Source organism: Alosa pseudoharengus, unplaced genomic scaffold (genome assembly GCF_046254945.1).
Source record: "Alosa pseudoharengus isolate Yale_2024_CS ecotype anadromous, Long Island Sound unplaced genomic scaffold, YU_APseudo_1.1 YU_APseudo_1.1_scf_17, whole genome shotgun sequence".
NCBI lineage: Eukaryota > Metazoa > Chordata > Actinopteri > Clupeiformes > Clupeidae > Alosa > Alosa pseudoharengus.
This window is the reverse complement of record NW_027468640.1, coordinates 20,665,528-20,690,339: the sequence shown is the minus strand read 5'-3', so window position 1 is coordinate 20,690,339 and position 24,812 is coordinate 20,665,528. Positions and strand designations below refer to the sequence as shown.

General features: G+C 49.0%; 35 non-coding genes across 35 annotated transcripts; all 35 read right to left on the bottom strand.

The window, feature by feature from the left end:
* Positions 1-325: 325 nt before the first annotated feature.
* Positions 326-543, bottom strand: LOC143128217 (small nucleolar RNA U3). Its single transcript, XR_012987885.1, has one exon. It is a non-coding gene; the product is annotated as a small nucleolar RNA U3 (small nucleolar RNA).
* Positions 544-958: 415 nt separating this feature from the next.
* Positions 959-1,172, bottom strand: LOC143128321 (small nucleolar RNA U3). Its single transcript, XR_012987969.1, has one exon. It is a non-coding gene; the product is annotated as a small nucleolar RNA U3 (small nucleolar RNA).
* A 415-nt stretch (positions 1,173-1,587) lies between these two features.
* On the bottom strand, positions 1,588-1,801 carry LOC143128320 (small nucleolar RNA U3). Its single transcript, XR_012987968.1, has one exon. It is a non-coding gene; the product is annotated as a small nucleolar RNA U3 (small nucleolar RNA).
* Positions 1,802-2,216: 415 nt separating this feature from the next.
* LOC143128319 (small nucleolar RNA U3) lies at positions 2,217-2,430 on the bottom strand. Its single transcript, XR_012987967.1, has one exon. It is a non-coding gene; the product is annotated as a small nucleolar RNA U3 (small nucleolar RNA).
* A 415-nt stretch (positions 2,431-2,845) lies between these two features.
* LOC143128318 (small nucleolar RNA U3) lies at positions 2,846-3,059 on the bottom strand. Its single transcript, XR_012987966.1, has one exon. It is a non-coding gene; the product is annotated as a small nucleolar RNA U3 (small nucleolar RNA).
* A 415-nt stretch (positions 3,060-3,474) lies between these two features.
* Positions 3,475-3,688, bottom strand: LOC143128301 (small nucleolar RNA U3). The gene has a single exon (XR_012987950.1). It is a non-coding gene; the product is annotated as a small nucleolar RNA U3 (small nucleolar RNA).
* A 425-nt stretch (positions 3,689-4,113) lies between these two features.
* LOC143128317 (small nucleolar RNA U3) lies at positions 4,114-4,327 on the bottom strand. The gene has a single exon (XR_012987965.1). It is a non-coding gene; the product is annotated as a small nucleolar RNA U3 (small nucleolar RNA).
* Positions 4,328-4,742: 415 nt separating this feature from the next.
* LOC143128316 (small nucleolar RNA U3) lies at positions 4,743-4,956 on the bottom strand. The gene has a single exon (XR_012987964.1). It is a non-coding gene; the product is annotated as a small nucleolar RNA U3 (small nucleolar RNA).
* Positions 4,957-5,371: 415 nt separating this feature from the next.
* Positions 5,372-5,585, bottom strand: LOC143128202 (small nucleolar RNA U3). Its single transcript, XR_012987872.1, has one exon. It is a non-coding gene; the product is annotated as a small nucleolar RNA U3 (small nucleolar RNA).
* Positions 5,586-6,000: 415 nt separating this feature from the next.
* On the bottom strand, positions 6,001-6,214 carry LOC143128315 (small nucleolar RNA U3). The gene has a single exon (XR_012987963.1). It is a non-coding gene; the product is annotated as a small nucleolar RNA U3 (small nucleolar RNA).
* Positions 6,215-6,629: 415 nt separating this feature from the next.
* LOC143128314 (small nucleolar RNA U3) lies at positions 6,630-6,843 on the bottom strand. The gene has a single exon (XR_012987962.1). It is a non-coding gene; the product is annotated as a small nucleolar RNA U3 (small nucleolar RNA).
* Positions 6,844-7,258: 415 nt separating this feature from the next.
* On the bottom strand, positions 7,259-7,472 carry LOC143128313 (small nucleolar RNA U3). The gene has a single exon (XR_012987961.1). It is a non-coding gene; the product is annotated as a small nucleolar RNA U3 (small nucleolar RNA).
* A 425-nt stretch (positions 7,473-7,897) lies between these two features.
* LOC143128311 (small nucleolar RNA U3) lies at positions 7,898-8,111 on the bottom strand. The gene has a single exon (XR_012987960.1). It is a non-coding gene; the product is annotated as a small nucleolar RNA U3 (small nucleolar RNA).
* Positions 8,112-8,526: 415 nt separating this feature from the next.
* On the bottom strand, positions 8,527-8,744 carry LOC143128216 (small nucleolar RNA U3). The gene has a single exon (XR_012987884.1). It is a non-coding gene; the product is annotated as a small nucleolar RNA U3 (small nucleolar RNA).
* A 415-nt stretch (positions 8,745-9,159) lies between these two features.
* LOC143128180 (small nucleolar RNA U3) lies at positions 9,160-9,373 on the bottom strand. The gene has a single exon (XR_012987852.1). It is a non-coding gene; the product is annotated as a small nucleolar RNA U3 (small nucleolar RNA).
* Positions 9,374-9,788: 415 nt separating this feature from the next.
* Positions 9,789-10,002, bottom strand: LOC143128310 (small nucleolar RNA U3). Its single transcript, XR_012987959.1, has one exon. It is a non-coding gene; the product is annotated as a small nucleolar RNA U3 (small nucleolar RNA).
* Positions 10,003-10,417: 415 nt separating this feature from the next.
* LOC143128224 (small nucleolar RNA U3) lies at positions 10,418-10,635 on the bottom strand. Its single transcript, XR_012987893.1, has one exon. It is a non-coding gene; the product is annotated as a small nucleolar RNA U3 (small nucleolar RNA).
* A 415-nt stretch (positions 10,636-11,050) lies between these two features.
* Positions 11,051-11,264, bottom strand: LOC143128255 (small nucleolar RNA U3). Its single transcript, XR_012987923.1, has one exon. It is a non-coding gene; the product is annotated as a small nucleolar RNA U3 (small nucleolar RNA).
* Positions 11,265-11,679: 415 nt separating this feature from the next.
* On the bottom strand, positions 11,680-11,893 carry LOC143128243 (small nucleolar RNA U3). The gene has a single exon (XR_012987911.1). It is a non-coding gene; the product is annotated as a small nucleolar RNA U3 (small nucleolar RNA).
* Positions 11,894-12,308: 415 nt separating this feature from the next.
* Positions 12,309-12,522, bottom strand: LOC143128309 (small nucleolar RNA U3). Its single transcript, XR_012987958.1, has one exon. It is a non-coding gene; the product is annotated as a small nucleolar RNA U3 (small nucleolar RNA).
* Positions 12,523-12,947: 425 nt separating this feature from the next.
* On the bottom strand, positions 12,948-13,161 carry LOC143128210 (small nucleolar RNA U3). The gene has a single exon (XR_012987879.1). It is a non-coding gene; the product is annotated as a small nucleolar RNA U3 (small nucleolar RNA).
* Positions 13,162-13,576: 415 nt separating this feature from the next.
* LOC143128308 (small nucleolar RNA U3) lies at positions 13,577-13,790 on the bottom strand. Its single transcript, XR_012987957.1, has one exon. It is a non-coding gene; the product is annotated as a small nucleolar RNA U3 (small nucleolar RNA).
* A 415-nt stretch (positions 13,791-14,205) lies between these two features.
* LOC143128307 (small nucleolar RNA U3) lies at positions 14,206-14,419 on the bottom strand. The gene has a single exon (XR_012987956.1). It is a non-coding gene; the product is annotated as a small nucleolar RNA U3 (small nucleolar RNA).
* A 415-nt stretch (positions 14,420-14,834) lies between these two features.
* On the bottom strand, positions 14,835-15,048 carry LOC143128199 (small nucleolar RNA U3). Its single transcript, XR_012987869.1, has one exon. It is a non-coding gene; the product is annotated as a small nucleolar RNA U3 (small nucleolar RNA).
* A 415-nt stretch (positions 15,049-15,463) lies between these two features.
* Positions 15,464-15,677, bottom strand: LOC143128231 (small nucleolar RNA U3). Its single transcript, XR_012987899.1, has one exon. It is a non-coding gene; the product is annotated as a small nucleolar RNA U3 (small nucleolar RNA).
* A 415-nt stretch (positions 15,678-16,092) lies between these two features.
* Positions 16,093-16,306, bottom strand: LOC143128219 (small nucleolar RNA U3). Its single transcript, XR_012987887.1, has one exon. It is a non-coding gene; the product is annotated as a small nucleolar RNA U3 (small nucleolar RNA).
* A 415-nt stretch (positions 16,307-16,721) lies between these two features.
* LOC143128306 (small nucleolar RNA U3) lies at positions 16,722-16,935 on the bottom strand. Its single transcript, XR_012987955.1, has one exon. It is a non-coding gene; the product is annotated as a small nucleolar RNA U3 (small nucleolar RNA).
* A 425-nt stretch (positions 16,936-17,360) lies between these two features.
* Positions 17,361-17,574, bottom strand: LOC143128209 (small nucleolar RNA U3). The gene has a single exon (XR_012987878.1). It is a non-coding gene; the product is annotated as a small nucleolar RNA U3 (small nucleolar RNA).
* Positions 17,575-17,989: 415 nt separating this feature from the next.
* LOC143128305 (small nucleolar RNA U3) lies at positions 17,990-18,203 on the bottom strand. Its single transcript, XR_012987954.1, has one exon. It is a non-coding gene; the product is annotated as a small nucleolar RNA U3 (small nucleolar RNA).
* A 415-nt stretch (positions 18,204-18,618) lies between these two features.
* LOC143128191 (small nucleolar RNA U3) lies at positions 18,619-18,832 on the bottom strand. Its single transcript, XR_012987862.1, has one exon. It is a non-coding gene; the product is annotated as a small nucleolar RNA U3 (small nucleolar RNA).
* Positions 18,833-19,247: 415 nt separating this feature from the next.
* Positions 19,248-19,461, bottom strand: LOC143128304 (small nucleolar RNA U3). Its single transcript, XR_012987953.1, has one exon. It is a non-coding gene; the product is annotated as a small nucleolar RNA U3 (small nucleolar RNA).
* Positions 19,462-19,876: 415 nt separating this feature from the next.
* On the bottom strand, positions 19,877-20,090 carry LOC143128190 (small nucleolar RNA U3). The gene has a single exon (XR_012987861.1). It is a non-coding gene; the product is annotated as a small nucleolar RNA U3 (small nucleolar RNA).
* A 415-nt stretch (positions 20,091-20,505) lies between these two features.
* On the bottom strand, positions 20,506-20,719 carry LOC143128303 (small nucleolar RNA U3). Its single transcript, XR_012987952.1, has one exon. It is a non-coding gene; the product is annotated as a small nucleolar RNA U3 (small nucleolar RNA).
* A 415-nt stretch (positions 20,720-21,134) lies between these two features.
* On the bottom strand, positions 21,135-21,348 carry LOC143128189 (small nucleolar RNA U3). The gene has a single exon (XR_012987860.1). It is a non-coding gene; the product is annotated as a small nucleolar RNA U3 (small nucleolar RNA).
* A 415-nt stretch (positions 21,349-21,763) lies between these two features.
* LOC143128290 (small nucleolar RNA U3) lies at positions 21,764-21,977 on the bottom strand. The gene has a single exon (XR_012987942.1). It is a non-coding gene; the product is annotated as a small nucleolar RNA U3 (small nucleolar RNA).
* Positions 21,978-24,812: the final 2,835 nt, after the last annotated feature.

Below are 24,812 nucleotides of genomic sequence, written 5' to 3'. Positions count from 1 at the left end.
CTGAGCGCTGCCTCGCGCCCAAGAAAAGACAGGTATCCCATCTACTCTGCTTTTGAGGGCGTCATCAGAGGCGTGACGAGGCATCAAGAGAGCATGAAAAGGGCGCAATAGCATTGACGCTGGAGCTGTGTTGTGGAAGGAGGCAGAGCGCTAGCGTCAAACAGCAAAGAGAGAGTCAATGCACAGATCAGTCACTGCGGGTAATATTTCTGAGAGATGACAGAGAGCTCTGTGATGAAGAATGGAGCAACTCATCAGACGTCTAGGCTGAGCGTGGCTTCTCAGTGCACCTTGTTGACACTGACTTTCAACAGACATGTGCGCTATCACTCTGACAATGCTTCTCTTCTCCTGCCCCCCGACAGAGAGCAGGAACGGTCATCAATGACAGCAGACCAGAGACAAAAGTCTCGATCTCTGTCCGATTCGCGCTCAAAGAAAAGCATTATAGCTCATCATCATGAATAGCGAGACACAACACTTTCGAAACGTATTTCCAAGTCAAGGACTATAGAAATGATCGATCCCTGAAAGTATAGTCTTAACGTAACAGAGGCGACGCGAGCAGGGCCTTTCGCTTGCTCGGTCTTCACCATGAGGGTGTCCGGTCTATACGTGAGTGCCTTTCGGGTGCTGAGCGCTGCCTCGCGCCCAAGAAAAGACAGGTATCCCATCTACTCTGCTTTTGAGGGCGTCATCAGAGGCGTGACGAGGCATCAAGAAAGCATGAAAAGGGCGCCATAGCATTGACGCTGGAGCTGTGTTGTGGAAGGAGGCAGAGCGCTAGCGTCAAACAGCAAAGAGAGAGTCAATGCACAGATCAGTCACTGCGGGTAATATTTCTGAGAGATGACAGAGAGCTCTGTGATGAAGAAAGGAGCAACTCATCAGACATCTAGGCTGAGCGTGGCTTCTCAGTGCACCTTGTTGACACTGACTTTCAACAGACATGTGCGCTATCACTCTGACAATGCTTCTCTTCTCCTGCCCCCCGACAGAGAGCAGGAACGGTCATCAATGACAGCAGACCAGAGACAAAAGTCTCGATCTCTGTCCGATTCGCGCTCAAAGAAAAGCATTATAGCTCATCATCATGAATAGCGAGACACAACACTTTCGAAACGTATTTCCAAGTCAAGGACTATAGAAATGATCCCTGAAAGTATAGTCTTAACGTAACAGAGGCGACGCGAGCAGGGCCTTTCGCTTGCTCGGTCTTCACCATGAGGGTGTCCGGTCTATACGTGAGTGCCTTTCGGGTGCTGAGCGCTGCCTCGCGCCCAAGAAAAGACAGGTATCCCATCTACTCTGCTTTTGAGGGCGTCATCAGAGGCGTGACGAGGCATCAAGAGAGCATGAAAAGGGCGCCATAGCATTGACGCTGGAGCTGTGTTGTGGAAGGAGGCAGAGCGCTAGCGTCAAACAGCAAAGAGAGAGTCAATGCACAGATCAGTCACTGCGGGTAATATTTCTGAGAGATGACAGAGAGCTCTGTGATGAAGAATGGAGCAACTCATCAGACGTCTAGGCTGAGCGTGCCTTCTCAGTGCACCTTGTTGACACTGACTTTCAACAGACATGTGCGCTATCACTCTGACAATGCTTCTCTTCTCCTGCCCCCCGACAGAGAGCAGGAACGGTCATCAATGACAGCAGACCAGAGACAAAAGTCTCGATCTCTGTCCGATTCGCGCTCAAAGAAAAGCATTATAGCTCATCATCATGAATAGCGAGACACAACACTTTCGAAACGTATTTCCAAGTCAAGGACTATAGAAATGATCCCTGAAAGTATAGTCTTAACGTAACAGAGGCGACGCGAGCAGAGCCTTTCGCTTGCTCGGTCTTCACCATGAGGGTGTCCGGTCTATACGTGAGTGCCTTTCGGGTGCTGAGCGCTGCCTCGCGCCCAAGAAAAGACAGGTATCCCATCTACTCTGCTTTTGAGGGCGTCATCAGAGGCGTGACGAGGCATCAAGAGAGCATGAAAAGGGCGCCATAGCATTGACGCTGGAGCTGTGTTGTGGAAGGAGGCAGAGCGCTAGCGTCAAACAGCAAAGAGAGAGTCAATGCACAGATCAGTCACTGCGGGTAATATTTCTGAGAGATGACAGAGAGCTCTGTGAGGAAGAAAGGAGCAACTCATCAGACGTCTAGGCTGAGCGTGGCTTCTCAGTGCACCTTGTTGACACTGACTTTCAACAGACATGTGCGCTATCACTCTGACAATGCTTCTCTTCTCCTGCCCCCCGACAGAGAGCAGGAACGGTCATCAATGACAGCAGACCAGAGACAAAAGTCTCGATCTCTGTCCGATTCGCGCTCAAAGAAAAGCATTATAGCTCATCATCATGAATAGCGAGACACAACACTTTCGAAACGTATTTCCAAGTCAAGGACTATAGAAATGATCCCTGAAAGTATAGTCTTAACGTAACAGAGGCGACGCGAGCAGGGCCTTTCGCTTGCTCGGTCTTCACCATGAGGGTGTCCGGTCTATACGTGAGTGCCTTTCGGGTGCTGAGCGCTGCCTCGCGCCCAAGAAAAGACAGGTATCCCATCTACTCTGCTTTTGAGGGCGTCATCAGAGGCGTGACGAGGCATCAAGAGAGCATGAAAAGGGCGCCATAGCATTGACGCTGGAGCTGTGTTGTGGAAGGAGGCAGAGCGCTAGCGTCAAACAGCAAAGAGAGAGTCAATGCACAGATCAGTCACTGTGGGTAATATTTCTGAGAGATGACAGAGAGCTCTGTGATGAAGAATGGAGCAACTCATCAGACGTCTAGGCTGAGCGTGGCTTCTCAGTGCACCTTGTTGACACTGACTTTCAACAGACATGTGCGCTATCACTCTGACAATGCTTCTCTTCTCCTGCCCCCCGACAGAGAGCAGGAACGGTCATCAATGACAGCAGACCAGAGACAAAAGTCTCGATCTCTGTCCGATTCGCGCTCAAAGAAAAGCATTATAGCTCATCATCATGAATAGCGAGACACAACACTTTCGAAACGTATTTCCAAGTCAAGGACTATAGAAATGATCCCTGAAAGTATAGTCTTAACGTAACAGAGGCGACGCGAGCAGAGCCTTTCGCTTGCTCGGTCTTCACCATGAGGGTGTCCGGTCTTTACGTGAGTGCCTTTCGGGTGCTGAGCGCTGCCTCGCGCCCAAGAAAAGACAGGTATCCCATCTACTCTGCTTTTGAGGGCGTCATCAGAGGCGTGACGAGGCATCAAGAGAGCATGAAAAGGGCGCCATAGCATTGACGCTGGAGCTGTGTTGTGGAAGGAGGCAGAGCGCTAGCGTCAAACAGCAAAGAGAGAGTCAATGCACAGATCAGTCACTGCGGGTAATATTTCTGAGAGATGACAGAGAGCTCTGTGATGAAGAATGGAGCAACTCATCAGACGTCTAGGCTGAGCGTGGCTTCTCAGTGCACCTTGTTGACACTGACTTTCAACAGACATGTGCGCTATCACTCTGACAATGCTTCTCTTCTCCTGCCCCCTGACAGAGAGCAGGAACGGTCATCAATGACAGCAGACCAGAGACAAAAGTCTCGATCTCTGTCCGATTCGCGCTCAAAGAAAAGCATTATAGCTCATCATCATGAATAGCGAGACACAACACTTTCGAAACGTATTTCCAAGTCAAGGACTATAGAAATGATCCCTGAAAGTATAGTCTTAACGTAACAGAGGCGACGCGAGCAGGGCCTTTCGCTTGCTCGGTCTTCACCATGAGGGTGTCCGGTCTATACGTGAGTGCCTTTCGGGTGCTGAGCGCTGCCTCGCGCTGCCTCGCGCCCAAGAAAAGACAGGTATCCCATCTACTCTGCTTTTGAGGGCGTCATCAGAGGCGTGACGAGGCATCAAGAGAGCATGAAAAGGGCGCAATAGCATTGACGCTGGAGCTGTGTTGTGGAAGGAGGCAGAGCGCTAGCGTCAAACAGCAAAGAGAGAGTCAATGCACAGATCAGTCACTGCGGGTAATATTTCTGAGAGATGACAGAGAGCTCTGTGATGAAGAATGGAGCAACTCATCAGACGTCTAGGCTGAGCGTGGCTTCTCAGTGCACCTTGTTGACACTGACTTTCAACAGACATGTGCGCTATCACTCTGACAATGCTTCTCTTCTCCTGCCCCCCGACAGAGAGCAGGAACGGTCATCAATGACAGCAGACCAGAGACAAAAGTCTCGATCTCTGTCCGATTCGCGCTCAAAGAAAAGCATTATAGCTCATCATCATGAATAGCGAGACACAACACTTTCGAAACGTATTTCCAAGTCAAGGACTATAGAAATGATCCCTGAAAGTATAGTCTTAACGTAACAGAGGCGACGCGAGCAGAGCCTTTCGCTTGCTCGGTCTTCACCATGAGGGTGTCCGGTCTATACGTGAGTGCCTTTCGGGTGCTGAGCGCTGCCTCGCGCCCAAGAAAAGACAGGTATCCCATCTACTCTGCTTTTGAGGGCGTCATCAGAGGCGTGACGAGGCATCAAGAGAGCATGAAAAGGGCGCCATAGCATTGACGCTGGAGCTGTGTTGTGGAAGGAGGCAGAGCGCTAGCGTCAAACAGCAAAGAGAGAGTCAATGCACAGATCAGTCACTGCGGGTAATATTTCTGAGAGATGACAGAGAGCTCTGCGATGAAGAAAGGAGCAACTCATCAGACGTCTAGGCTGAGCGTGGCTTCTCAGTGCACCTTGTTGACACTGACTTTCAACAGACATGTGCGCTATCACTCTGACAATGCTTCTCTTCTCCTGCCCCCCGACAGAGAGCAGGAACGGTCATCAATGACAGCAGACCAGAGACAAAAGTCTCGATCTCTGTCCGATTCGCGCTCAAAGAAAAGCATTATAGCTCATCATCATGAATAGCGAGACACAACACTTTCGAAACGTATTTCCAAGTCAAGGACTATAGAAATGATCCCTGAAAGTATAGTCTTAACGTAACAGAGGCGACGCGAGCAGGGCCTTTCGCTTGCTCGGTCTTCACCATGAGGGTGTCCGGTCTATACGTGAGTGCCTTTCGGGTGCTGAGCGCTGCCTCGCGCCCAAGAAAAGACAGGTATCCCATCTACTCTGCTTTTGAGGGCGTCATCAGAGGCGTGACGAGGCATCAAGAGAGCATGAAAAGGGCGCCATAGCATTGACGCTGGAGCTGTGTTGTGGAAGGAGGCAGAGCGCTAGCGTCAAACAGCAAAGAGAGAGTCAATGCACAGATCAGTCACTGCGGGTAATATTTCTGAGAGATGACAGAGAGCTCTGTGATGAAGAATGGAGCAACTCATCAGACGTCTAGGCTGAGCGTGCCTTCTCAGTGCACCTTGTTGACACTGACTTTCAACAGACATGTGCGCTATCACTCTGACAATGCTTCTCTTCTCCTGCCCCCCGACAGAGAGCAGGAACGGTCATCAATGACAGCAGACCAGAGACAAAAGTCTCGATCTCTGTCCGATTCGCGCTCAAAGAAAAGCATTATAGCTCATCATCATGAATAGCGAGACACAACACTTTCGAAACGTATTTCCAAGTCAAGGACTATAGAAATTATCCCTGAAAGTATAGTCTTAACGTAACAGAGGCGACGCGAGCAGAGCCTTTCGCTTGCTCGGTCTTCACCATGAGGGTGTCCGGTCTATACGTGAGTGCCTTTCGGGTGCTGAGCGCTGCCTCGCGCCCAAGAAAAGACAGGTATCCCATCTACTCTGCTTTTGAGGGCGTCATCAGAGGCGTGACGAGGCATCAAGAGAGCATGAAAAGGGCGCCATAGCATTGACGCTGGAGCTGTGTTGTGGAAGGAGGCAGAGCGCTAGCGTCAAACAGCAAAGAGAGAGTCAATGCACAGATCAGTCACTGCGGGTAATATTTCTGAGAGATGACAGAGAGCTCTGTGAGGAAGAAAGGAGCAACTCATCAGACGTCTAGGCTGAGCGTGGCTTCTCAGTGCACCTTGTTGACACTGACTTTCAACAGACATGTGCGCTATCACTCTGACAATGCTTCTCTTCTCCTGCCCCCCGACAGAGAGCAGGAACGGTCATCAATGACAGCAGACCAGAGACAAAAGTCTCGATCTCTGTCCGATTCGCGCTCAAAGAAAAGCATTATAGCTCATCATCATGAATAGCGAGACACAACACTTTCGAAACGTATTTCCAAGTCAAGGACTATAGAAATGATCCCTGAAAGTATAGTCTTAACGTAACAGAGGCGACGCGAGCAGGGCCTTTCGCTTGCTCGGTCTTCACCATGAGGGTGTCCGGTCTATACGTGAGTGCCTTTCGGGTGCTGAGCGCTGCCTCGCGCCCAAGAAAAGACAGGTATCCCATCTACTCTGCTTTTGAGGGCGTCATCAGAGGCGTGACGAGGCATCAAGAGAGCATGAAAAGGGCGCCATAGCATTGACGCTGGAGCTGTGTTGTGGAAGGAGGCAGAGCGCTAGCGTCAAACAGCAAAGAGAGAGTCAATGCACAGATCAGTCACTGTGGGTAATATTTCTGAGAGATGACAGAGAGCTCTGTGATGAAGAATGGAGCAACTCATCAGACGTCTAGGCTGAGCGTGGCTTCTCAGTGCACCTTGTTGACACTGACTTTCAACAGACATGTGCGCTATCACTCTGACAATGCTTCTCTTCTCCTGCCCCCCGACAGAGAGCAGGAACGGTCATCAATGACAGCAGACCAGAGACAAAAGTCTCGATCTCTGTCCGATTCGCGCTCAAAGAAAAGCATTATAGCTCATCATCATGAATAGCGAGACACAACACTTTCGAAACGTATTTCCAAGTCAAGGACTATAGAAATGATCCCTGAAAGTATAGTCTTAACGTAACAGAGGCGACGCGAGCAGAGCCTTTCGCTTGCTCGGTCTTCACCATGAGGGTGTCCGGTCTTTACGTGAGTGCCTTTCGGGTGCTGAGCGCTGCCTCGCGCCCAAGAAAAGACAGGTATCCCATCTACTCTGCTTTTGAGGGCGTCATCAGAGGCGTGACGAGGCATCAAGAGAGCATGAAAAGGGCGCCATAGCATTGACGCTGGAGCTGTGTTGTGGAAGGAGGCAGAGCGCTAGCGTCAAACAGCAAAGAGAGAGTCAATGCACAGATCAGTCACTGCGGGTAATATTTCTGAGAGATGACAGAGAGCTCTGTGATGAAGAATGGAGCAACTCATCAGACGTCTAGGCTGAGCGTGGCTTCTCAGTGCACCTTGTTGACACTGACTTTCAACAGACATGTGCGCTATCACTCTGACAATGCTTCTCTTCTCCTGCCCCCCGACAGAGAGCAGGAACGGTCATCAATGACAGCAGACCAGAGACAAAAGTCTCGATCTCTGTCCGATTCGCGCTCAAAGAAAAGCATTATAGCTCATCATCATGAATAGCGAGACACAACACTTTCGAAACGTATTTCCAAGTCAAGGACTATAGAAATGATCCCTGAAAGTATAGTCTTAACGTAACAGAGGCGACGCGAGCAGGGCCTTTCGCTTGCTCGGTCTTCACCATGAGGGTGTCCGGTCTATACGTGAGTGCCTTTCGGGTGCTGAGCGCTGCCTCGCGCTGCCTCGCGCCCAAGAAAAGACAGGTATCCCATCTACTCTGCTTTTGAGGGCGTCATCAGAGGCGTGACGAGGCATCAAGAGAGCATGAAAAGGGCGCAATAGCATTGACGCTGGAGCTGTGTTGTGGAAGGAGGCAGAGCGCTAGCGTCAAACAGCAAAGAGAGAGTCAATGCACAGATCAGTCACTGCGGGTAATATTTCTGAGAGATGACAGAGAGCTCTGTGATGAAGAATGGAGCAACTCATCAGACGTCTAGGCTGAGCGTGGCTTCTCAGTGCACCTTGTTGACACTGACTTTCAACAGACATGTGCGCTATCACTCTGACAATGCTTCTCTTCTCCTGCCCCCCGACAGAGAGCAGGAACGGTCATCAATGACAGCAGACCAGAGACAAAAGTCTCGATCTCTGTCCGATTCGCGCTCAAAGAAAAGCATTATAGCTCATCATCATGAATAGCGAGACACAACACTTTCGAAACGTATTTCCAAGTCAAGGACTATAGAAATGATCCCTGAAAGTATAGTCTTAACGTAACAGAGGCGACGCGAGCAGAGCCTTTCGCTTGCTCGGTCTTCACCATGAGGGTGTCCGGTCTATACGTGAGTGCCTTTCGGGTGCTGAGCGCTGCCTCGCGCCCAAGAAAAGACAGGTATCCCATCTACTCTGCTTTTGAGGGCGTCATCAGAGGCGTGACGAGGCATCAAGAGAGCATGAAAAGGGCGCCATAGCATTGACGCTGGAGCTGTGTTGTGGAAGGAGGCAGAGCGCTAGCGTCAAACAGCAAAGAGAGAGTCAATGCACAGATCAGTCACTGCGGGTAATATTTCTGAGAGATGACAGAGAGCTCTGCGATGAAGAAAGGAGCAACTCATCAGACGTCTAGGCTGAGCGTGGCTTCTCAGTGCACCTTGTTGACACTGACTTCCAACAGACATGTGCGCTATCACTCTGACAATGCTTCTCTTCTCCTGCCCCCCGACAGAGAGCAGGAACGGTCATCAATGACAGCAGACCAGAGACAAAAGTCTCGATCTCTGTCCGATTCGCGCTCAAAGAAAAGCATTATAGCTCATCATCATGAATAGCGAGACACAACACTTTCGAAACGTATTTCCAAGTCAAGGACTATAGAAATGATCGATCCCTGAAAGTATAGTCTTAACGTAACAGAGGCGACGCGAGCAGGGCCTTTCGCTTGCTCGGTCTTCACCATGAGGGTGTCCGGTCTATACGTGAGTGCCTTTCGGGTGCTGAGCGCTGCCTCGCGCCCAAGAAAAGACAGGTATCCCATCTACTCTGCTTTTGAGGGCGTCATCAGAGGCGTGACGAGGCATCAAGAGAGCATGAAAAGGGCGCCATAGCATTGACGCTGGAGCTGTGTTGTGGAAGGAGGCAGAGCGCTAGCGTCAAACAGCAAAGAGAGAGTCAATGCACAGATCAGTCACTGCGGGTAATATTTCTGAGAGATGACAGAGAGCTCTGTGATGAAGAATGGAGCAACTCATCAGACGTCTAGGCTGAGCGTGGCTTCTCAGTGCACCTTGTTGACACTGACTTTCAACAGACATGTGCGCTATCACTCTGACAATGCTTCTCTTCTCCTGCCCCCCGACAGAGAGCAGGAACGGTCATCAATGACAGCAGACCAGAGACAAAAGTCTCGATCTCTGTCCGATTCGCGCTCAAAGAAAAGCATTATAGCTCATCATCATGAATAGCGAGACACAACACTTTCAAAACGTATTTCCAAGTCAAGGACTATAGAAATGATCCCTGAAAGTATAGTCTTAACGTAACAGAGGCGACGCGAGCAGAGCCTTTCGCTTGCTCGGTCTTCACCATGAGGGTGTCCGGTCTATACGTGAGTGCCTTTCGGGTGCTGAGCGCTGCCTCGCGCCCAAGAAAAGACAGGTATCCCATCTACTCTGCTTTTGAGGGCGTCATCAGAGGCGTGACGAGGCATCAAGAGAGCATGAAAAGGGCGCCATAGCATTGACGCTGGAGCTGTGTTTTGGAAGGAGGCAGAGCGCTAGCGTCAAACAGCAAAGAGAGAGTCAATGCACAGATCAGTCACTGCGGGTAATATTTCTGAGAGATGACAGAGAGCTCTGTGATGAAGAAAGGAGCAACTCATCAGACATCTAGGCTGAGCGTGGCTTCTCAGTGCACCTTGTTGACACTGACTTTCAACAGACATGTGCGCTATCACTCTGACAATGCTTCTCTTCTCCTGCCCCCCGACAGAGAGCAGGAACGGTCATCAATGACAGCAGACCAGAGACAAAAGTCTCGATCTCTGTCCGATTCGCGCTCAAAGAAAAGCATTATAGCTCATCATCATGAATAGCGAGACACAACACTTTCGAAACGTATTTCCAAGTCAAGGACTATAGAAATGATCCCTGAAAGTATAGTCTTAACGTAACAGAGGCGACGCGAGCAGGGCCTTTCGCTTGCTCGGTCTTCACCATGAGGGTGTCCGGTCTATACGTGAGTGCCTTTCGGGTGCTGAGCGCTGCCTCGCGCCCAAGAAAAGACAGGTATCCCATCTACTCTGCTTTTGAGGGCGTCATCAGAGGCGTGACGAGGCATCAAGAGAGCATGAAAAGGGCGCCATAGCATTGACGCTGGAGCTGTGTTGTGGAAGGAGGCAGAGCGCTAGCGTCAAACAGCAAAGAGAGAGTCAATGCACAGATCAGTCACTGCGGGTAATATTTCTGAGAGATGACAGAGAGCTCTGTGATGAAGAATGGAGCAACTCATCAGACGTCTAGGCTGAGCGTGGCTTCTCAGTGCAGCTTGTTGACACTGACTTTCAACAGACATGTGCGCTATCACTCTGACAATGCTTCTCTTCTCCTGCCCCCCGACAGAGAGCAGGAACGGTCATCAATGACAGCAGACCAGAGACAAAAGTCTCGATCTCTGTCCGATTCGCGCCCAAAGAAAAGCATTATAGCTCATCATCATGAATAGCGAGACACAACACTTTCGAAACGTATTTCCAAGTCAAGGACTATAGAAATGATCGATCCCTGAAAGTATAGTCTTAACGTAACAGAGGCGACGCGAGCAGAGCCTTTCGCTTGCTCGGTCTTCACCATGAGGGTGTCCGGTCTATACGTGAGTGCCTTTCGGGTGCTGAGCGCTGCCTCGCGCCCAAGAAAAGACAGGTATCCCATCTACTCTGCTTTTGAGGGCGTCATCAGAGGCGTGACGAGGCATCAAGAGAGCATGAAAAGGGCGCCATAGCATTGACGCTGGAGCTGTGTTGTGGAAGGAGGCAGAGCGCTAGCGTCAAACAGCAAAGAGAGAGTCAATGCACAGATCAGTCACTGCGGGTAATATTTCTGAGAGATGACAGAGAGCTCTGTGATGAAGAATGGAGCAACTCATCAGACGTCTAGGCTGAGCGTGGCTTCTCAGTGCACCTTGTTGACACTGACTTTCAACAGACATGTGCGCTATCACTCTGACAATGCTTCTCTTCTCCTGCCCCCCGACAGAGAGCAGGAACGGTCATCAATGACAGCAGACCAGAGACAAAAGTCTCTATCTCTGTCCGATTCGCGCTCAAAGAAAAGCATTATAGCTCATCATCATGAATAGCGAGACACAACACTTTCGAAACGTATTTCCAAGTCAAGGACTATAGAAATGATCCCTGAAAGTATAGTCTTAACGTAACAGAGGCGACGCGAGCAGAGCCTTTCGCTTGCTCGGTCTTCACCATGAGGGTGTCCGGTCTATACGTGAGCGCCTTTCGGGTGCTGAGCGCTGCCTCGCGCCCAAGAAAAGACAGGTATCCCATCTACTCTGCTTTTGAGGGCGTCATCAGAGGCGTGACGAGGCATCAAGAGAGCATGAAAAGGGCGCCATAGCATTGACGCTGGAGCTGTGTTGTGGAAGGAGGCAGAGCGCTAGCGTCAAACAGCAAAGAGAGAGTCAATGCACAGATCAGTCACTGCGGGTAATATTTCTGAGAGATGACAGAGAGCTCTGTGATGAAGAATGGAGCAACTCATCAGACGTCTAGGCTGAGCGTGGCTTCTCAGTGCACCTTGTTGACACTGACTTTCAACAGACATGTGCGCTATCACTCTGACAATGCTTCTCTTCTCCTGCCCCCCGACAGAGAGCAGGAACGGTCATCAATGACAGCAGACCAGAGACAAAAGTCTCTATCTCTGTCCGATTCGCGCTCAAAGAAAAGCATTATAGCTCATCATCATGAATAGCGAGACACAACACTTTCGAAACGTATTTCCAAGTCAAGGACTATAGAAATGATCCCTGAAAGTATAGTCTTAACGTAACAGAGGCGACGCGAGCAGAGCCTTTCGCTTGCTCGGTCTTCACCATGAGGGTGTCCGGTCTATACGTGAGCGCCTTTCGGGTGCTGAGCGCTGCCTCGCGCCCAAGAAAAGACAGGTATCCCATCTACTCTGCTTTTGAGGGCGTCATCAGAGGCGTGACGAGGCATCAAGAGAGCATGAAAAGGGCGCCATAGCATTGACGCTGGAGCTGTGTTGTGGAAGGAGGCAGAGCGCTAGCGTCAAACAGCAAAGAGAGAGTCAATGCACAGATCAGTCACTGCGGGTAATATTTCTGAGAGATGACAGAGAGCTCTGTGATGAAGAATGGAGCAACTCATCAGACGTCTAGGCTGAGCGTGGCTTCTCAGTGCACCTTGTTGACACTGACTTTCAACAGACATGTGCGCTATCACTCTGACAATGCTTCTCTTCTCCTGCCCCCCGACAGAGAGCAGGAACGGTCATCAATGACAGCAGACCAGAGACAAAAGTCTCGATCTCTGTCCGATTCGCGCTCAAAGAAAAGCATTATAGCTCATCATCATGAATAGCGAGACACAACACTTTCGAAACGTATTTCCAAGTCAAGGACTATAGAAATGATCCCTGAAAGTATAGTCTTAACGTAACAGAGGCGACGCGAGCAGGGCCTTTCGCTTGCTCGGTCTTCACCATGAGGGTGTCCGGTCTATACGTGAGTGCCTTTCGGGTGCTGAGCGCTGCCTCGCGCTGCCTCGCGCCCAAGAAAAGACAGGTATCCCATCTACTCTGCTTTTGAGGGCGTCATCAGAGGCGTGACGAGGCATCAAGAGAGCATGAAAAGGGCGCCATAGCATTGACGCTGGAGCTGTGTTGTGGAAGGAGGCAGAGCGCTAGCGTCAAACAGCAAAGAGAGAGTCAATGCACAGATCAGTCACTGCGGGTAATATTTCTGAGAGATGACAGAGAGCTCTGTGATGAAGAATGGAGCAACTCATCAGACGTCTAGGCTGAGCGTGGCTTCTCAGTGCACCTTGTTGACACTGACTTTCAACAGACATGTGCGCTATCACTCTGACAATGCTTCTCTTCTCCTGCCCCCCGACAGAGAGCAGGAACGGTCATCAATGACAGCAGACCAGAGACAAAAGTCTCGATCTCTGTCCGATTCGCGCTCAAAGAAAAGCATTATAGCTCATCATCATGAATAGCGAGACACAACACTTTCGAAACGTATTTCCAACTCAAGGACTATAGAAATGATCCCTGAAAGTATAGTCTTAACGTAACAGAGGCGACGCGAGCAGAGCCTTTCGCTTGCTCGGTCTTCACCATGAGGGTGTCCGGTCTATACGTGAGTGCCTTTCGGGTGCTGAGCGCTGCCTCGCGCCCAAGAAAAGACAGGTATCCCATCTACTCTGCTTTTGAGGGCGTCATCAGAGGCGTGACGAGGCATCAAGAGAGCATGAAAAGGGCGCAATAGCATTGACGCTGGAGCTGTGTTGTGGAAGGAGGCAGAGCGCTAGCGTCAAACAGCAAAGAGAGAGTCAATGCACAGATCAGTCACTGCGGGTAATATTTCTGAGAGATGACAGAGAGCTCTGTGATGAAGAATGGAGCAACTCATCAGACGTCTAGGCTGAGCGTGGCTTCTCAGTGCACCTTGTTGACACTGACTTTCAACAGACATGTGCGCTATCACTCTGACAATGCTTCTCTTCTCCTGCCCCCCGACAGAGAGCAGGAACGGTCATCAATGACAGCAGACCAGAGACAAAAGTCTCGATCTCTGTCCGATTCGCGCTCAAAGAAAAGCATTATAGCTCATCATCATGAATAGCGAGACACAACACTTTCGAAACGTATTTCCAAGTCAAGGACTATAGAAATGATCCCTGAAAGTATAGTCTTAACGTAACAGAGGCGACGCGAGCAGGGCCTTTCGCTTGCTCGGTCTTCACCATGAGGGTGTCCGGTCTATACGTGAGTGCCTTTCGGGTGCTGAGCGCTGCCTCGCGCCCAAGAAAAGACAGGTATCCCATCTACTCTGCTTTTGAGGGCGTCATCAGAGGCGTGACGAGGCATCAAGAGAGCATGAAAAGGGCGCCATAGCATTGACGCTGGAGCTGTGTTTTGGAAGGAGGCAGAGCGCTAGCGTCAAACAGCAAAGAGAGAGTCAATGCACAGATCAGTCACTGCGGGTAATATTTCTGAGAGATGACAGAGAGCTCTGTGATGAAGAAAGGAGCAACTCATCAGACATCTAGGCTGAGCGTGGCTTCTCAGTGCACCTTGTTGACACTGACTTTCAACAGACATGTGCGCTATCACTCTGACAATGCTTCTCTTCTCCTGCCCCCCGACAGAGAGCAGGAACGGTCATCAATGACAGCAGACCAGAGACAAAAGTCTCGATCTCTGTCCGATTCGCGCTCAAAGAAAAGCATTATAGCTCATCATCATGAATAGCGAGACACAACACTTTCGAAACGTATTTCCAAGTCAAGGACTATAGAAATGATCCCTGAAAGTATAGTCTTAACGTAACAGAGGCGACGCGAGCAGGGCCTTTCGCTTGCTCGGTCTTCACCATGAGGGTGTCCGGTCTATACGTGAGTGCCTTTCGGGTGCTGAGCGCTGCCTCGCGCCCAAGAAAAGACAGGTATCCCATCTACTCTGCTTTTGAGGGCGTCATCAGAGGCGTGACGAGGCATCAAGAGAGCATGAAAAGGGCGCCATAGCATTGACGCTGGAGCTGTGTTGTGGAAGGAGGCAGAGCGCTAGCGTCAAACAGCAAAGAGAGAGTCAATGCACAGATCAGTCACTGCGGGTAATATTTCTGAGAGATGACAGAGAGCTCTGTGATGAAGAATGGAGCAACTCATCAGACGTCTAGGCTGAGCGTGGCTTCTCAGTGCACCTTGTTGACACTGACTTTCAACAGACATGTGCGCTATCACTCTGACAATGCTTCTCTTCTCCTGCCCCCCGACAGAGAGCAGGAACGGTCATCAATGACAGCAGACCAGAGACAAAAGTCTCGATCTCTGTCCGATTCGCGCCCAAAGAAAAGCATTATAGCTCATCATCATGAATAGCGAGACACAACACTTTCGAAACGTATTTCCAAGTCAAGGACTATAGAAATGATCCCTGAAAGTATAGTCTTAACGTAACAGAGGCGACGCGAGCAGAGCCTTTCGCTTGCTCGGTCTTCACCATGAGGGTGTCCGGTCTATACGTGAGTGCCTTTCGGGTGCTGAGCGCTGCCTCGCGCCCAAGAAAAGACAGGTATCCCATCTACTCTGCTTTTGAGGGCGTCATCAGAGGCGTGACGAGGCATCAAGAGAGCATGAAAAGGGCGCCATAGCATTGACGCTGGAGCTGTGTTGTGGAAGGAGGCAGAGCGCTAGCGTCAAACAGCAAAGAGAGAGTCAATGCACAGATCAGTCACTGCGGGTAATATTTCTGAGAGATGACAGAGAGCTCTGTGATGAAGAATGGAGCAACTCATCAGACGTCTAGGCTGAGCGTGGCTTCTCAGTGCACCTTGTTGACACTGACTTTCAACAGACATGTGCGCTATCACTCTGACAATGCTTCTCTTCTCCTGCCCCCCGACAGAGAGCAGGAACGGTCATCAATGACAGCAGACCAGAGACAAAAGTCTCTATCTCTGTCCGATTCGCGCTCAAAGAAAAGCATTATAGCTCATCATCATGAATAGCGAGACACAACACTTTCGAAACGTATTTCCAAGTCAAGGACTATAGAAATGATCCCTGAAAGTATAGTCTTAACGTAACAGAGGCGACGCGAGCAGAGCCTTTCGCTTGCTCGGTCTTCACCATGAGGGTGTCCGGTCTATACGTGAGCGCCTTTCGGGTGCTGAGCGCTGCCTCGCGCCCAAGAAAAGACAGGTATCCCATCTACTCTGCTTTTGAGGGCGTCATCAGAGGCGTGACGAGGCATCAAGAGAGCATGAAAAGGGCGCCATAGCATTGACGCTGGAGCTGTGTTGTGGAAGGAGGCAGAGCGCTAGCGTCAAACAGCAAAGAGAGAGTCAATGCACAGATCAGTCACTGCGGGTAATATTTCTGAGAGATGACAGAGAGCTCTGTGATGAAGAATGGAGCAACTCATCAGACGTCTAGGCTGAGCGTGGCTTCTCAGTGCACCTTGTTGACACTGACTTTCAACAGACATGTGCGCTATCACTCTGACAATGCTTCTCTTCTCCTGCCCCCCGACAGAGAGCAGGAACGGTCATCAATGACAGCAGACCAGAGACAAAAGTCTCTATCTCTGTCCGATTCGCGCTCAAAGAAAAGCATTATAGCTCATCATCATGAATAGCGAGACACAACACTTTCGAAACGTATTTCCAAGTCAAGGACTATAGAAATGATCCCTGAAAGTATAGTCTTAACGTAACAGAGGCGACGCGAGCAGAGCCTTTCGCTTGCTCGGTCTTCACCATGAGGGTGTCCGGTCTATACGTGAGCGCCTTTCGGGTGCTGAGCGCTGCCTCGCGCCCAAGAAAAGACAGGTATCCCATCTACTCTGCTTTTGAGGGCGTCATCAGAGGCGTGACGAGGCATCAAGAGAGCATGAAAAGGGCGCCATAGCATTGACGCTGGAGCTGTGTTGTGGAAGGAGGCAGAGCGCTAGCGTCAAACAGCAAAGAGAGAGTCAATGCACAGATCAGTCACTGCGGGTAATATTTCTGAGAGATGACAGAGAGCTCTGTGATGAAGAATGGAGCAACTCATCAGACGTCTAGGCTGAGCGTGGCTTCTCAGTGCACCTTGTTGACACTGACTTTCAACAGACATGTGCGCTATCACTCTGACAATGCTTCTCTTCTCCTGCCCCCCGACAGAGAGCAGGAACGGTCATCAATGACAGCAGACCAGAGACAAAAGTCTCGATCTCTGTCCGATTCGCGCTCAAAGAAAAGCATTATAGCTCATCATCATGAATAGCGAGACACAACACTTTCGAAACGTATTTCCAAGTCAAGGACTATAGAAATGATCCCTGAAAGTATAGTCTTAACGTAACAGAGGCGACGCGAGCAGGGCCTTTCGCTTGCTCGGTCTTCACCATGAGGGTGTCCGGTCTATACGTGAGTGCCTTTCGGGTGCTGAGCGCTGCCTCGCGCTGCCTCGCGCCCAAGAAAAGACAGGTATCCCATCTACTCTGCTTTTGAGGGCGTCATCAGAGGCGTGACGAGGCATCAAGAGAGCATGAAAAGGGCGCCATAGCATTGACGCTGGAGCTGTGTTGTGGAAGGAGGCAGAGCGCTAGCGTCAAACAGCAAAGAGAGAGTCAATGCACAGATCAGTCACTGCGGGTAATATTTCTGAGAGATGACAGAGAGCTCTGTGATGAAGAATGGAGCAACTCATCAGACGTCTAGGCTGAGCGTGGCTTCTCAGTGCACCTTGTTGACACTGACTTTCAACAGACATGTGCGCTATCACTCTGACAATGCTTCTCTTCTCCTGCCCCCCGACAGAGAGCAGGAACGGTCATCAATGACAGCAGACCAGAGACAAAAGTCTCGATCTCTGTCCGATTCGCGCTCAAAGAAAAGCATTATAGCTCATCATCATGAATAGCGAGACACAACACTTTCGAAACGTATTTCCAACTCAAGGACTATAGAAATGATCCCTGAAAGTATAGTCTTAACGTAACAGAGGCGACGCGAGCAGAGCCTTTCGCTTGCTCGGTCTTCACCATGAGGGTGTCCGGTCTATACGTGAGTGCCTTTCGGGTGCTGAGCGCTGCCTCGCGCCCAAGAAAAGACAGGTATCCCATCTACTCTGCTTTTGAGGGCGTCATCAGAGGCGTGACGAGGCATCAAGAGAGCATGAAAAGGGCGCAATAGCATTGACGCTGGAGCTGTGTTGTGGAAGGAGGCAGAGCGCTAGCGTCAAACAGCAAAGAGAGAGTCAATGCACAGATCAGTCACTGCGGGTAATATTTCTGAGAGATGACAGAGAGCTCTGTGATGAAGAATGGAGCAACTCATCAGACGTCTAGGCTGAGCGTGGCTTCTCAGTGCACCTTGTTGACACTGACTTTCAACAGACATGTGCGCTATCACTCTGACAATGCTTCTCTTCTCCTGCCCCCCGACAGAGAGCAGGAACGGTCATCAATGACAGCAGACCAGAGACAAAAGTCTCGATCTCTGTCCGATTCGCGCTCAAAGAAAAGCATTATAGCTCATCATCATGAATAGCGAGACACAACACTTTCGAAACGTATTTCCAAGTCAAGGACTATAGAAATGATCCCTGAAAGTATAGTCTTAACGTAACAGAGGCGACGCGAGCAGGGCCTTTCGCTTGCTCGGTCTTCACCATGAGGGTGTCCGGTCTATACGTGAGTGCCTTTCGGGTGCTGAGCGCTGCCTCGCGCCCAAGAAAAGACAGGTATCCCATCTACTCTGCTTTTGAGGGCGTCATCAGAGGCGTGACGAGGCATCAAGAGAGCATGAAAAGGGCGCCATAGCATTGACGCTGGAGCTGTGTTGTGGAAGGAGGCAGAGCGCTAGCGTCAAACAGCAAAGAGAGAGTCAATGCACAGATCAGTCACTGTGGGTAATATTTCTGAGAGATGACAGAGAGCTCTGTGATGAAGAATGGAGCAACTCATCAGACGTCTAGGCTGAGCGTGGCTTCTCAGTGCACCTTGTTGACACTGACTTGCAACAGACATGTGCGCTATCACTCTGACAATGCTTCTCTTCTCCTGCCCCCCGACAGAGAGCAGGAACGGTCATCAATGACAGCAGACCAGAGACAAAAGTCTCGATCTCTGTCCGATTCGCGCTCAAAGAAAAGCATTATAGCTCATCATCATGAATAGCGAGACACAACACTTTCGAAACGTATTTCCAAGTCGAGGACTATAGAAATGATCCCTGAAAGTATAGTCTTAACGTAACAGAGGCGACGCGAGCAGGGCCTTTCGCTTGCTCGGTCTTCACCATGAGGGTGTCCGGTCTATACGTGAGTGCCTTTCGGGTGCTGAGCGCTGCCTCGCGCCCAAGAAAAGACAGGTATCCCATCTACTCTGCTTTTGAGGGCGTCATCAGAGGCGTGACGAGGCATCAAGAGAGCATGAAAAGGGCGCCATAGCATTGACGCTGGAGCTGTGTTGTGGAAGGAGGCAGAGCGCTAGCGTCAAACAGCAAAGAGAGAGTCAATGCACAGATCAGTCACTGCGGGTAATATTTCTGAGAGATGACAGAGAGCTCTGTGATGAAGAATGGAGCAACTCATCAGACGTCTAGGCTGAGCGTGGCTTCTCAGTGCACCTTGTTGACACTGACTTTCAACAGACATGTGCGCTATCACTCTGACAATGCTTCTCTTCTCCTGCCCCCCGACAGAGAGCAGGAACGGTCATCAATGACAGCAGACCAGAGACAAAAGTCTCGATCTCTGTCCGATTCGCGCTCAAAGAAAAGCATTATAGCTCATCATCATGAATAGCGAGACACAACACTTTCGAAACGTATTTCCAAGTCAAGGACTATAGAAATGATCCCTGAAAGTATAGTCTTAACGTAACAGAGGCGACGCGAGCAGGGCCTTTCGCTTGCTCGGTCTTCACCATGAGGGTGTCCGGTCTATACGTGAGTGCCTTTCGGGTGCTGAGCGCTGCCTCGCGCCCAAGAAAAGACAGGTATCCCATCTACTCTGCTTTTGAGGGCGTCATCAGAGGCGTGACGAGGCATCAAGAGAGCATGAAAAGGGCGCCATAGCATTGACGCTGGAGCTGTGTTGTGGAAGGAGGCAGAGCGCTAGCGTCAAACAGCAAAGAGAGAGTCAATGCACAGATCAGTCACTGCGGGTAATATTTCTGAGAGATGACAGAGAGCTCTGTGATGAAGAATGGAGCAACTCATCAGACGTCTAGGCTGAGCGTGGCTTCTCAGTGCACCTTGTTGACACTGACTTTCAACAGACATGTGCGCTATCACTCTGACAATGCTTCTCTTCTCCTGCCCCCCGACAGAGAGCAGGAACGGTCATCAATGACAGCAGACCAGAGACAAAAGTCTCGATCTCTGTCCGATTCGCGCTCAAAGAAAAGCATTATAGCTCATCATCATGAATAGCGAGACACAACACTTTCGAAACGTATTTCCAAGTCGAGGACTATAGAAATGATCCCTGAAAGTATAGTCTTAACGTAACAGAGGCGACGCGAGCAGGGCCTTTCGCTTGCTCGGTCTTCACCATGAGGGTGTCCGGTCTATACGTGAGTGCCTTTCGGGTGCTGAGCGCTGCCTCGCGCCCAAGAAAAGACAGGTATCCCATCTACTCTGCTTTTGAGGGCGTCATCAGAGGCGTGACGAGGCATCAAGAGAGCATGAAAAGGGCGCCATAGCATTGACGCTGGAGCTGTGTTGTGGAAGGAGGCAGAGCGCTAGCGTCAAACAGCAAAGAGAGAGTCAATGCACAGATCAGTCACTGCGGGTAATATTTCTGAGAGATGACAGAGAGCTCTGTGATGAAGAATGGAGCAACTCATCAGACGTCTAGGCTGAGCGTGGCTTCTCAGTGCACCTTGTTGACACTGACTTTCAACAGACATGTGCGCTATCACTCTGACAATGCTTCTCTTCTCCTGCCCCCCGACAGAGAGCAGGAACGGTCATCAATGACAGCAGACCAGAGACAAAAGTCTCGATCTCTGTCCGATTCGCGCTCAAAGAAAAGCATTATAGCTCATCATCATGAATAGCGAGACACAACACTTTCGAAACGTATTTCCAAGTCAAGGACTATAGAAATGATCCCTGAAAGTATAGTCTTAACGTAACAGAGGCGACGCGAGCAGGGCCTTTCGCTTGCTCGGTCTTCACCATGAGGGTGTCCGGTCTATACGTGAGTGCCTTTCGGGTGCTGAGCGCTGCCTCGCGCCCAAGAAAAGACAGGTATCCCATCTACTCTGCTTTTGAGGGCGTCATCAGAGGCGTGACGAGGCATCAAGAGAGCATGAAAAGGGCGCCATAGCATTGACGCTGGAGCTGTGTTGTGGAAGGAGGCAGAGCGCTAGCGTCAAACAGCAAAGAGAGAGTCAATGCACAGATCAGTCACTGTGGGTAATATTTCTGAGAGATGACAGAGAGCTCTGTGATGAAGAATGGAGCAACTCATCAGACGTCTAGGCTGAGCGTGGCTTCTCAGTGCACCTTGTTGACACTGACTTTCAACAGACATGTGCGCTATCACTCTGACAATGCTTCTCTTCTCCTGCCCCCCGACAGAGAGCAGGAACGGTCATCAATGACAGCAGACCAGAGACAAAAGTCTCGATCTCTGTCCGATTCGCGCTCAAAGAAAAGCATTATAGCTCATCATCATGAATAGCGAGACACAACACTTTCGAAACGTATTTCCAAGTCGAGGACTATAGAAATGATCCCTGAAAGTATAGTCTTAACGTAACAGAGGCGACGCGAGCAGGGCCTTTCGCTTGCTCGGTCTTCACCATGAGGGTGTCCGGTCTATACGTGAGTGCCTTTCGGGTGCTGAGCGCTGCCTCGCGCCCAAGAAAAGACAGGTATCCCATCTACTCTGCTTTTGAGGGCGTCATCAGAGGCGTGACGAGGCATCAAGAGAGCATGAAAAGGGCGCCATAGCATTGACGCTGGAGCTGTGTTGTGGAAGGAGGCAGAGCGCTAGCGTCAAACAGCAAAGAGAGAGTCAATGCACAGATCAGTCACTGCGGGTAATATTTCTGAGAGATGACAGAGAGCTGTGTTATGAAGAAAGGAGCAACTCATCAGACGTCTAGGCTGAGCGTGGCTTCTCAGTGCACCTTGTTGACACTGACTTTCAACAGACATGTGCGCTATCACTCTGACAATGCTTCTCTTCTCCTGCCCCCCGACAGAGAGCAGGAACGGTCATCAATGACAGTAGACCAGAGACAAAAGTCTCGATCTCTGTCCGATTCGCGCTCAAAGAAAAGCATTATAGCTCATCATCATGAATAGCGAGACACAACACTTTCGAAACGTATTTCCAAGTCAAGGACTATAGAAATGATCCCTGAAAGTATAGTCTTAACGTAACAGAGGCGACGCGAGCAGAGCCTTTCGCTTGCTCGGTCTTCACCATGAGGGTGTCCGGTCTATACGTGAGTGCCTTTCGGGTGCTCAGCGCTGCCTCGTGCCCAAGAAAAGACAGGTATACTCTGCTTTTGAGGGCTCGCACTATGTTATTGCTGAATGATCTCTGAGCATTTCGTCATATACATGTCAATATAAAACATGACATTAAAAAAACATGTTCGCAAAAGTTGTATCAATCCCACAATGCCCTTCGCTAAACACTGGGTGTTTCTGATTGGTTAGTGCCGGTTGGTGTTTTTTTAATTAGCTATAACTTCACCACCGTTATACCTGTATAATTAATTCATTTGTAGACATAGGAACCTGCATCACCATAATTTTATTTCTTCGTAATAGGCTACAATAGGTTTTATCTGGTGTTGAATGTTTGCGCATACACATGATTTCGGTCACATGATGACTTCTTATCGAAGGCAAGAGTAGGAGACGGAAATAGGCTAACCTACAATATAACTAATTAATCACTGACTTTAGATATACACTTTACACTCGTGCGTTAGCCGTATATCCCCTTATTAACAAAACTTAAACAGAAGAGGGCCGGTTATTTCTCAATATTGTGAGAATGTAGGCTACCACACAGCTCAAAATAACTTCTCTGGCTATGTTGTGAACATCATGTGTCAGCCTATGCAAAGAATCGGTCTAGCAACCATTCCGCAAACGGTTTTACATGTGTTTACGTGTAGCCTATTTAATAGCCGAACGAACGCAAATGTGCATTCGCTGCCTAATCTGAAGAACTACCGCAATGGGTTTCCAAACTTCGACAACACTGCCATCGTGTGGAGAGCTTTCTTCGACACTGTAGCCTACTGTGGTGCGTTTCTCAAATCATTAGTGTTTTCTTAGCTGCTTTGGCACATTTCTCAGATTAGAATGGTAATTCTCAAATCTGTTTGTTCAAATTCCATATAATCTTATTACTTGTGCACATCATTTAATCAGCTTCTCTCCATTTTTAACAAATAGCAATGCGTAGCCTACATCCATGCAACTGATTTTGTAGGCTACAAATGTCTGCTGTTTTTTAATTTTCAATGACTAATATCATGTTGGTCAAAATGCACTATGCTGCCCAGATAGCAAAATCAGATGGTAGGCCTATGCTGCCGGTGGATTGCCATGTGGTCCGCCTTTGGATCACCATCTCTTTAAATTTAACTTAAGAAAAGACATGAAATGTTATTAAAATTATATGGAGTATAACTGAACAAATGAAAAAGATTTTAGACCAATTGTGGCAAAATATATATTTGTCTATAATGTATTTGTCTGCAACCTGCCAGAGAACCAATGAGCATAACGCCAGCGGACCGCCAGATCTGCCTCCAGTGGGCCAACAGTGGTCCGCCAGCCTTTTGCTATCTTAGTGGTTCCCTGCTGAATAGTCTTACCCCATAAAATAATGGCCTCATTGCATCGCTTGTGTCATTACATGCAAATGTATTGAACTAGTTGTCATTATTATTTGTCAGTTGTCAAGATGTACAGTGGTGCACAGCTCTGACCAAGGGGTGTTTTAGGTTACTGTAATGGTCATTTTTCATTTGTACAATGCTGTAAAAGCCTTTGTTTTCTTTACAATGTCACAATGTCTGTCTGTCAACAGTAAAGACTTTGAAACACATCCACTGTCTTGCAATCAACCCCCTCGATACAATAATGTGTAACTTTGTAGTTTTGAAATAGAAAATAGTGCTGCCTTGCTCATTGTTAATTAGAAAATATGTACAGAGTAAATAAAACTGTAATACTGACAAGTGTGACTATGTTGACATAAACAATAGCACCATGACATGTCATTTAGATTGCACTGACCCTTTTGTTGAACATTTGCAGGTATTGTAAAGTATTTTGAGCAAGATACACACTTTTGCAGGTTATAAATGCAGTGCAGTTTGCACTAATTGTTTTGAGAAATGTAGCCTGTGCAAATGTTCATTATGATTTGAGAAATGCAGCATGCGACTGAGAAAAACTGACTAAAATATTTAGTGCATGTCTTAAAACAATTATTGCCAACCAATCTGCAAAATAGTAGACCTATACCTGCAAAAGCACGTCTTGCTCAAAATACTGTATACTGTATGTTACTGTATTGTAGCCTAGGATACTGTTTGTACTGCAAATTTGCTAACAGACTGTCCCTGCAGGAAAAAAAGGCCATAGCCTATATTTCTGTTGACATAAAATATGTTTGAGAGATTAAGAACTGTCATGACTTAAGTTATGAAATCAGGCCTATGTGTTTTATGGAGTAGGACTATTCAGCATGGAACCAGTATTGTGCAGCAACATGCAGCAGACATTTGCACACAATCAGTTGCATGGATGTATGCCCACTGAAGCAGTTGTTTGTTTGAAGCTACAATAATTGCTTTTATGATGTGCACAAGTGAGAAGATGATATGGAGTTTGAACAAGCAGTTTCGAGAATTTCAATTCCGATCTGAGAAATGCACCAAAGGGACTGTAATGTTACATTAAAACGAAATTGATATTAGCAGGCAGGATTACCCGAATGAGCTTAAGTTTGTTGTAAGAGCTCAGGTAGACGACACAGACATGGCCTTCATGGTCTCCTCATTTGTGATTTAGTAGAAAGTTGTGCTCTACAAAAGCACAGCCGATCACTTACTCTATTTCCCTCAAAGATCATCCGCAGATTAGTTAACCGATAATCACACGGTGAGCATAAAAATAAATGTTGAAATTGGAATGTGGATACTGAGTAAATTGAAGCCAAGCGAACGGACAATGGGTAG